We start from the raw sequence: 9,976 nt of genomic DNA on the forward strand, positions 1-9,976 counted from the left end.
CCCACCTAACCAAGGATCTGATACTATCCAAAAACTCTGAAATTCACTGGGAAAAACTGGACTTGAAGAAGAACCCTACAGTTTCGATTGGGGTGATTTTAATGTACCAGATGTCAACTGGGAATTGCTTTGCTGAAAGTTCAGCTCTGAATGCAACTACCCAGCTGAATTAACTACTGAGCTCCTGAATTTACTTGATGATATTTCTCTTGTTCAACTTGCAGATGAGCCTAATCATAACCAGCAAAGAAGATCACATAATGTGCAGAATATCCTCAACTTGTTCTGTATTTCAAATCCATGCTGCTTCCATCCCCTCAAGACCGAGCCTGGTATTTCTGATCATTTCAAAGTCATCGCAGATGCTGAAGCTAGACCTTGTGTCCAGAGTTGTGAGAGAAGGCGGATTTATTATTGGCACAAAGCAGACAGGGATGGCCTAAAGGAAAGCTTGAACCAGTTTAGAGAATAAATGCACCCAAAAATCAATCGATGAAAACTGGCAGAGGGGTCTACGAGATACAGTTGGTGAACATGTACCCTCTTCGCTGAAGTCTTCAAGATTCAATCTTCATTGGCTAACCAGATCACTCAAATGACTGATACGAAAGAAGAATAGGGCCTTCTATGCTGCAAAATCATCCAACACCGATCGACTATGGAAACGGTACAAAGCACTCAGGAAACAAGTCCAATGTGACTTACAGAAAGCTGAACAACAGTATCTCTCAACTATCTTTGAGTCACTACAGACAAATGTCAAGAAGTTTTGATCCTTCAACAAATGCCGTAGACGGGACACATGTGGTATCACCGCACTTTGGAGCCAAGGTTCGTTGGTGAGCGATGCATCCAGAAAAGCCGAGGTACTTAGTAAACACTATGAGTGAGCTTTTATCTTTACTACGCAAGACACCTCTCTTATCCAATCTCTTGGGAAGAGTCCATTCCCAGAGGTGCCAAATGTCACAATTGACATGGTATTACAAAGATTCTAAAAGAACTCAATGTTAATAAAGCCCCTGGACCAGATGGAATCAGCGTCCATGTGCTGAAAATGTGAGCAGAAGAAATTGCTCCGATGCTTCAGATCCTGTTCACACACAAAGCATAACAACCGGGAAGCTTCCAAGGGACTGGCAATGTGCCAATGTATCTGCATTATATACATTGTAAAAAGGGTAGCAGGACAGACCCAGCTAACTACAGACAAGTTTCGCTAACATCAGCGATCTGCAAGTTATTGGAACACATCCTTTACCGTCATGTTATGAATCGTCTTGAGAGATTTGATATCCTGAGTGACCACCAGCACGGTTTCAGGTCGCGCCGGTCCTGTGTAACCCAACTATTATCTACCATTCATCACATTTTTAGCGGTGCAGACAAAGTCAAGCAAGTACATGCAGTCATTTTAGATTTCGCAAAGGTATTTGATACAGTTCCCCACAGACACTTGCTTCACAAGATGAAATTGTACAGTCTGTGTGGCTCACTACTCTCCTGGGTATCAGATTTTCTCACAAAATGTGACCAAACTGTTGTTCAGGATAAATCGTCCAAACCGGTCCATATAGCCTCAGGTGTTCCACAGGGCACAGTGCTGGGGCCACTCCTTTTCCTGTGTTACATAAACCACCTTCCTGATGGTACCTCTTCCAAGGTTTTCCTGTTTGCAGATGATTGCTTAATCTATTAGACCACGGGGCATGGCCGATTATCTTGCACTTTCTTGGCCCACCTCGTGGATCTATGTACTTTTTCGGAAACCTCTTCAGAATGATGATAGGAAACTCAAAACTAAAATCCGCAATTCCGGCGTGTACCAGTTTTTGCAAAAAGCGCCACCAAAAATTTCAATTTTTCACGTTGTTGGTGTAGGAAAGCGTGACGTGAAAAATTACGTCATCGTTTTTACATGGCCAATCAATGAGACTTTTAGGGCAAGGCATGGTACGTCATTATGGTTCGACCAATAGCAGAAGCTGTACGTACAGTAAGTTGTTTTAGGTACCGGTACAACAGCAAAATGGCCGACATCTTGAGCTCCTCAGATGACGATTCGGGTGAAAAACAGTGCATTATGCATGTTTCAGAGTCCAGATTGAGGGTTTTGCCTTTCTCTAAGAAGAGCTGGATGACGTTCCTCGAGTGTGCCGGCCGGTGGAAAAATGGGCAAATTTCGACAGAGGCTAAAATCGTTGAAAAAGCAGAGATGAATCTCGGCTTGTCTGTCACGTCCGGTGCACACGTACATGACGTTGAATTAGAAGACATCGTGCTGTCAAAGGTAGGCCTAAGCCCTAACACTCCCGATTATCAACTGTTTAAGCTAGCCTTTATCTGTTTGTAGGGCAAGTATATTTTTTTCGTCATTTTGATACATCCCCGTCAATAAATGCACAAGCTTACTATAGGCAGGAGTTATTTGAGTCCGTTCCTGACTTTAAAATAAATTCACGTGTTTATCACTAACAATAGTAACACTGACTAAAGTCACGAAAGTGTCATTGACCACCATGAGCATGACCACTCTGGCTGCAACTTGCATTCTTATGCAGGGTAGGCTACAGTACAACCACAATGTACATTATACATTTTGCACGGTTCCAAGTGAATGCCTTTTAACTATTGGAAAAAGCTCCATATAGGCCAAAAAAGTTAATTCATTTTCCTCTTTATTAATCAATCAGTCCATAGAAATCAATTACAGGTCAGAAAAGTCAATTTTAGCGCTGAGAGAGTACAAGCATTTTCAATGAAAGCAGGATTTTTCAGACCAGTCTCATGCGGTTTGTAAAACAGGATGTCAAGTGAACTTTGTATATGGAACTCTTTGTTAAAATTTTTTTACCTTGATAATGATAGGCCTTGGTTGTAGTAGTCCGTCCTTTCTAGGCCTAATATTGTAATAACATTTAATGCTACCAAATCTTTTTTAAACACAGGGATTTGGCTGATACTCGCTTACTTCTTCACTGTTTGTACATCTCAAGGATCTCATCCAGTAACGTTACACATCACATCATCATCAAAAGCCCCGACACTGATGTTTTTATTATGGCACTCCACTTCAGCAGATCCATGAAATCACCGTTGCTGTTTCATACAAGCAGGGAAAAATTTACGCACCATAAACATCTCTCAAGTGAGCGAGGGTCTTGGAGCAGACAGAAAAGAAATGCTAATTGGGCTGCATTGTTTGACTGGATGCGACTCCACCAGTGGGTTTCATGGGAAAGGCATAGCAACACCTGCGAAAATGGTGCTAACTGTCATTTGCTGTTTTTCCTAAAATCAAGCTGGTTTGGGATACCATGTTATTGCAAGCATTGTTTCAGTGTTGGAAGGAGTGAGCACAAGACTATATCTACTGAACTTTTTAAAAATTGGCATTTGAGAATTGTCATGTATCTGGTTTGCCACTGTTCACAGATGTTTTAAGTGCCCGCAAACAAGTTCGGTAAACCATTTGCATTTTTGAAGCTGTTGCTAAAATAGTGTCACAGTATGCTTGAGACTTATTTTTCAGATTGTATGTGGAGTCATTGGAGGTTTTAATGGAAAATTTTGGATTTTGCCTTTTCAGGAAGCCATCAAGTACCCAGTCTTGAGAAGAATTGGTGACGACTATACAGTGACGACGGAGATAATTGCAGGAGTTGAGGAGTTCGTCTGTCATCTATACAAACAGTTGGATTGTTCTGATGTGAACATCGCAAGGTATGTGTTGATCTGCATTACAAGGGAACCGTGATGGAGTTATCAATGCCTCCAAACAAGGATGCCTTGTGCCTTCATGTCAAGAGGGCAAACTACCAAGCAGCCATATACAAGAGAGCCCTGGATCCGCATCCTGTGGTACCGTCGCCACACGAACATGGATGGAAGATCAACGGCAATGACATTTCATGGATGGATCTTCCACCTGCTCCTAACAGTGTTATGGAATTTGCCCATTGTTCGTGCAAAAAAGTCAGTGTGCCAAAGGAAAATGTAGCTGTCTTGAAAAAACTTGCCATGTACCGACTTGTGCAAATGCAGCAACTGTGAGAACGTGCAAAGTGACGAGCAGTGTACTCTGCCAGAAAGTGATGATTCCGTTGTTGACGAGTACCCTTAACCCCTTACAGCCTTCTACCTAAATCCTGCAATTGTTGGCCTGAATTAAATTTTACTTAACAGAGGTGTGCCCTGTGTCTCCGTCCTGCCAAAATTATCCTGTATCAGCTATCTTTGTGTTTAGGCAGTGCAAGTGGCATTCTAAAGCAGGGTGGCTGCTTCCAAAATAAATTGGGGATGGATTTAAATGTATGCAGGAGCCCCTTACTGCAAACCTGCCCGTAGTTTGGGAATTTAGACCAAATGATTGAAGAAATCTGTAGTCTTTGCTTGATCCAGTTTGCGAATGAGGCATGTACATCATCATTCATTGATATCAATGTCATGATGACATGGACAGTTTTTAAGTTTCCAGTTCAATTTGATAATTTGCCAACAGATGTATACTTTCAGTTTGGTGTTTGCGAATCATGAAGCATTCCTTTCATTTAGGTACCATGAACCTGCAGAGTTTTGGAGGTGTTACATTTGAGATATCATAATTACAAAGGAAAAAACACGGATGCATTCCTGATGACTGCTAAAGTTTGTGCATGTGATAAACTATTCCCTTTTAGATTAACCAAGAAATATTAATGTCATACTGGTTACACTGATAGTCAGTGTCAGCATGTGTATTTCAGTATACGGAAAAGCAACTTCTTTCAATTTGAAATATGACTTGTGTTTTTAGTAATGTGGAAGCAAGTGTTTTCGTCCTTATTGAAATATGGAGTGAAGTTCTGGGTTTATGAAGTACAAGTACAACCGAATAAAAGAATAAATGAATTTTTTTGAAAACATTATGTACTATGCATGCTCAAAACTTAATTTAACAAGGAAATACATTTTCAATTTAAAGACTTTGATGCTTAAGAAGAGTGAGAAAACTTCAATGGGAATGGAATTGTGATAAATCTACCTGATACATTGCAATCGACACTTTAGGACAAGGTTTACTACCTCAGCAGACACTCACAGTCCCTTTTCAGCAAGCAACAGCAATACCAAAACTTTCTCAATAGAAAATGTACCTGGTTTTTCTTATCCCGACCATTAGAGGGTGCCCTTTTACATCAATAATTAAAATACAAATATTTAAATAACTGGTGAACTTGGGATTGTGGATTTTGACTTTTTATGATTCATAAGGTCTAAACTAACGATTGGCAGTGATTCCACTTAGATCCGAAAGGTGCGCCAAGGAAGGTGATTTCTGAGCGCATTTTGCTGCCATGCCCCGTGGTCTAATATCGTCCTATTGAAGATAGAAACGACTGCCTTGCCCTCCAGAAAGACCTCCACAAGCTTGAAAAATGGAAAAGAACCTGGCAGATAAACTTCAAACCAGAGAAATGTAGCATCATCCGGTTCACAAGAAAACGGTCTTCGACTCATTACAGTTATTCACTGTCTGGTAATAAGCTATCAGGAACAAACCATCATAAATACCTTGGTGTTATCCTTTCATTTGACATGAAATGGAATCAGCATATAGATATAGTCACAGCGAAAGCCAATAGTGTCATCGGGTTCCTTCATAGAAACCCGAGTAATGCCCCAGTTCATGTAAAAGCCCAGGCTTTCAAGAGGGTGGTTCGACCCCACCTTGAGTATTGTAGCTCTGTATGGGCTCCGCATACAAAGATTGAGGCTGTCCAGCGCAGGGCGGTGCGTAGTATCATCCAAGATTATAGTAGGACCAGCTCTGTTACAGCAATGCTAGAAAAGCTCAAACTTCCCCTCCTTCAGCAGAGAAGAGGGTACAGCAGCTTAGTCATGCTACACAAAGTCATTCATCACAGTGTTGATCTGGACATAAGAGATCTCCTTGACTTGCAAGAACCTCCATCATCTCGCACACGAATGAACACTAGGAGCTGCAAGACAAATCAACTTGTCATCCCACAGTCTGTGTCACAATCCCATCTTCATTCATTCTTTCCTAAGATGGCAAGAGATTGGAATAAGCTGCCAACACTTCTATTGAGAAGTTATCTAGCTTCAAAACAGCACTGCAAAACCATCTACGGCTGGAGTGAACAACCCCCGAGTTCTGTTCTGAGTGATGCTCATTTAGAGCTTGTCAGACTATTCATCCAGATCCAGACTATATTTACACATATAGTCCTGTACTGACAGGTGCATGAGATGCCTGGCCTTGTAATTAAGGAAGGCTTGGGTGCATCATTAATTACTTCAGATGAGACGGTAAAATCCCAGTCTTTCTTGCTAGAATGTCAAACTTTGGGATACACATGTACATGTAATTAAGTATTTCAAGATATCTAATATTGCATGTACACGATAGTCTCATACTGACATGTGCAGCTAATATGCAATGCCCTTGGCTGGTTCCCTGTCCAGTCACACACTGCTTGCTACAAATAGTTGGTAGCGCAGCTCGCACTCTTTGGCGTGACACAAAAGTGGCAAAACAGCCGTCAGCGGGGCAATATTTATCTGGAGTGGGAAAATGGCAACAAAAATGCATAATTTTCTTCAAACGAGGAAAAGGCAAGTTTTCTGCAATCAGCATCCTCGGGATAGTTCACCCCCTAAGTAGTGAACATACATGTACCGGTGCAATTTCAGCTCATAAAATCAACCAGATGTTTAGGTATGCCCCTGGATTTCCTAGACAAGGCTTTTCAAAAGTAATCCCTATGAATCAGGACAGGGCCCAGAATATGACAGAGGAGTATACGTCAGGCCCTGTTTACGGGTCTACCTTCCAGGTGGCCTTCCTGTACATTTGTACATCCATGATCATATAGGCCTGCATCATACATGACAAAAATGTCGAGTTTACACACTTGCTACTGTCACTGTATACTGTACTGAATTCCAAAGCCTTTGCAATTACATCAATCACGTACTGTATGTACATGTAGGACTATTGACCTGATTGCCAGTTCTGTTTTGTTTTTTTTGAAGTGCGAAATGAACGCTTTGAAAATGTACCCACAGTGAAGAAAGTAACTATTAACGTTACGCCTGCTTTTCTGAAAATAAGTATGATGTATGTATATTTAGAGTAATACTAGAATTCATCAATCTTGAAGAACTTCTTATGTGGGATGTGGGATTTTCAGAGATTTGTTCAAGTGTGCCACAAAGAGGGAACAGTCAGCTGAATTCGTGCCAATTTCTGGATGCTGTCCAGTTTGAATTTCAAGTTTTTAAATCTCATGACACCAAAATTGTTCACAGAGGGGATCAGTAGCATGTATTTTAAAGGTTATAATATCATTATTTACTGTAACTGAATGAATTCAAAGTTTTTTAGCAAAGAGGTTTGGCCGTGATGCGTGTGGAAAGTCAGGGAAATGTTGAAGAGTGGCACGTTACAGACTCAACTTCATTAGGGCCAGGTTAGTGGACTATACCTCGGTATACGTGGCCCTACACCTAAACAAGAAACAAGTGCAGGAAGGCTTAACATTGGGATAAAGCTCCCCAGCTGTGAACGGTATCAGCCACATACAGGTATTTCTCAGTTGCCTTTTGATTAAGTCACCCAGCAGTTTATCATGTTCAATTTGCTCAATGGCGAATTCCTGACCATCACGCCTGTTGGTAAATTATTTGTCATCTGGATACCATAACTTTGTTACAACTTTGATTTGCTCAAGATCTTCACTGGCAGTGAACATGTACAACTCCAGACACCAGCAGTTGTGGTGATCTCTGAGAACGTTAATTACGGCACACCACTTTAGATATGTTCAGCTAGCATCTATCATGTGTTGCATTGAATCTATTTTTAACATAAGAGTAGCTCCCCTTAGGCTTTCGTGCCTGTAAAAGTATGTAGTATACCCAGCACAGTCATTGCAAAAGTTTAGGACCACTCATACAAAAATGCATCAAGCTGAAGAAAAACCAAACTTAAACCAATCAATCATGCCAACTTATGTTTATTTTCAGTGTGTAATCTTCGAATCTTGGTTAAACAGCTATTTGACTACATTTCCATGGTTTGAAATTTTAACAGTTAACAGTCTAATGTTTTGTGTGCCCTCCTTTCTCCTGATTACCATTTTGCAGTTGATTGTGTGTGTTCATTTGATTCTAAAAGAACTAGGAAGTAGATAGAATCTGCCCCCTCAAGAGCCTTCAGGAGTTTTTCAGTAACTCTTTTGTGGTCTTTTTGACACCAATTCTGTGAATGTCACACATACATGTACATGTTTCTTTCTCGCTACTAGCACCCCTTTTTCCTGAAAGAAAAAGCAAAAAAAAAAAAAAAGCAAGTGGTCCGAGCCAATTTGGCTCATCAGGCCGGTGTTATTTGCAGTTTCCTTGGCATAAAATGATTGAGAATATTTCTTTTCCCCCCTGGATGGGATGCCAGTCCATCGCAGGTTGCTTTCCAGCTAATGCTGGTACCCATTTATACTCCTGGGTGGAGAAAGGCAAGCAGGGGTGAAGTGGCTTGCCAAGGGCCACAACATAGTGCCAAAAGCTGGATTCGAACCTCAAACCTTATAATTGGAAACATAGAACCTAATCACTTGGACACATGAAAGAGGTCTGCCATACTTTTGCATTTTTTTAATGAGCCATGCCTTAAGTTTAATAAAGCAGCTTTTTTCAGTCACTTTGACAGCAGTTCTGTGAAAATCGCACGCGCTGTTCTCATGCAGCACCCACTTTCCTGAAACAGGTCAACCAAAAAAATGTACCTGCACTTTCAATTGCTGTGCTGAGTGCACACGGTGGCTGGTACACTTGGAACCTTCAACTTCAAATGACCATATCAACTATAAGTTGTATGTCAGATTGATTTGAAACTCCACATCTTTCTTTCATTGTCCAAAGACGGTGATTTCTGTAAGAGAGTTGCTCAGAAGAGTGGTAAATCTACGTACCAAAAGAAACCAGACCACTAATGTGATCAAATAGTTGTAGAAGATAATAACATCTTCTCTTCCATCAGAAGACCGTGAATGTGTCTGGGAAATTAAGATGAATGGCACCTGCACAAGGAGCCGAAGGACATTGCTAATGCTTTCAACACCTATTTTACAGAGATTGGAAATAAACTCGCGCAAAATTTTGATGATGGCACTGATAGTGCATGAGTAGTATATATGATGGGGGTTCTGGACCACTTTTTGTAGGAGCCTCCAAAAGCCAAATAGAGCCTCTCAGCTACCATTAGTGAAATTGCAATTCTTAACGTAGGCCCTCCCCCGGCTACCATATGGGGAGAGGCTCCTATGAGAGGGCCCCGCCTCCCCCCTGGCTGGCCCCCAACCCAAGTCGCTCACCATTGGCTCCCACAGCTGAGCCTCCAAAAGCCAAATAGAGCCTCCCAGCTACAATAAGTGAAATTGCAATTCTTAACGTAGGCCCTCCCCCGGCTACCATATGGGGAGAGGCTCCTATGAGAGGGCCCCGCCTCCCCCCCTGGCGGGCCCCCAACCCAAGTCGCTCACCATTGGCTCCCACAGCTGAGCCTCCAAAAGCCAAATAGAGCCTCCCAGCTACAATAAGTGAAATTGTAAAAAAGGGTTTAACGTCCACTGGCCTTGAAAAAGCTAGGCTAGATACGAAGTTTGTTGACCCCAAATGAATGGGGTGCCTTTCACAGTGCAGTGATTATTCATTGTGTGGAGGTCGATGATCAGAGAGAGTGTTTGATATAAAAAACATGCGGAACTGAGCGTAGCAACCACATTCTATTTTTTATGTTTTCAGAATGGCAGCAGCAAGCTCTTTCATTATTGAGGCTCGGGCCTCGGCCATGAGCTCGTTTTTTGTCACTGCTCGACAGAGCAGCGAAGGCTTTGCAAGATTTTTTCTTAATATCGACCTTCATTTGGCCATATTTTTCTACCTCGTCGAGTACGAGTTTGAACTCCTCAGG

The 9,976-nt window shown here is 41.7% G+C and overlaps 1 pseudogene; it reads left to right on the plus strand.

Moving 5' to 3' along the window:
* The first annotated feature begins 1,699 nt into the window (after positions 1–1,699).
* On the plus strand, positions 1,700–5,220 carry LOC147798137 (uncharacterized; annotated as a pseudogene).
* Positions 5,221–9,976: the final 4,756 nt, after the last annotated feature.

The sequence above is a fragment of the Acanthaster planci genome, linkage group LG09 (genome assembly GCF_054643075.1).
Source record: "Acanthaster planci isolate LZ-2023a linkage group LG09, COTS_SCS, whole genome shotgun sequence".
Classification (NCBI taxonomy): Eukaryota; Metazoa; Echinodermata; class Asteroidea; order Valvatida; family Acanthasteridae; genus Acanthaster; species Acanthaster planci.